Source organism: Penaeus monodon, chromosome 33 (assembly GCF_015228065.2).
Source record: "Penaeus monodon isolate SGIC_2016 chromosome 33, NSTDA_Pmon_1, whole genome shotgun sequence".
In the NCBI taxonomy this organism is placed as follows: Eukaryota; Metazoa; Arthropoda; class Malacostraca; order Decapoda; family Penaeidae; genus Penaeus; species Penaeus monodon.
Window position 1 is genome coordinate 22,212,024 of NC_051418.1, and position 717 is coordinate 22,212,740.

The window sequence follows — 717 nt, forward strand, 5'->3', positions numbered from 1 at the left end:
CCTCTCCCCATGCCCTTATGCAATCGAGCATCCAGCCTATCCCATCCCTTACCACCACGGCATAATTGCAGATTGCAAAATAACAATAACATCATTTGTGTACACAAGTATTCACAGATACACCTTCCTCATTATGTAGGTGTGTTTGCGAATGTGCGTTCCATATTCGAAAGGTGTTTTTTTCATTAAGTCCGCCATATTTGTTTATGCTCGTATGCGTATTCAAAATTGCTGATGTGTCTGTCTGTCTGTAACGACACGCCTGTGAATCTATGAATCGACAAACAAGCACAGATAATTGGTAATAAAACACCTCAAAAATGAAAAAAAAACGGACATAAAACGGAGAAACAGAAAGGGAAGCCTTGGTAAATGTTAATAAAACAATATTTTAGCAAAATGAATTACTAGATTTGACGGAACAAGAGGCATTCACCCGTTAGCATAATAAAGTGAATGGCGCCATGCATGATGATCAATACGGCAAAGGGCGAATCACAGTCATGCATGAATTATCAATGTTATTCACGTATATATTATTTTCTTCTTTCATTATCTCCTACTTCCTTTTATACGTAGAAGTTGCTACGAGTACTTACCGGTGGCAGTAAGTGCGATGTAAATCTCTTAAGTCATGAATCAGGTGTAAAAAATAGAGAAAAAATGTGAAGATATGGGTTGGGGGGGGGGGGGAGAAAGAGGGGGAAGAGGGGGGAG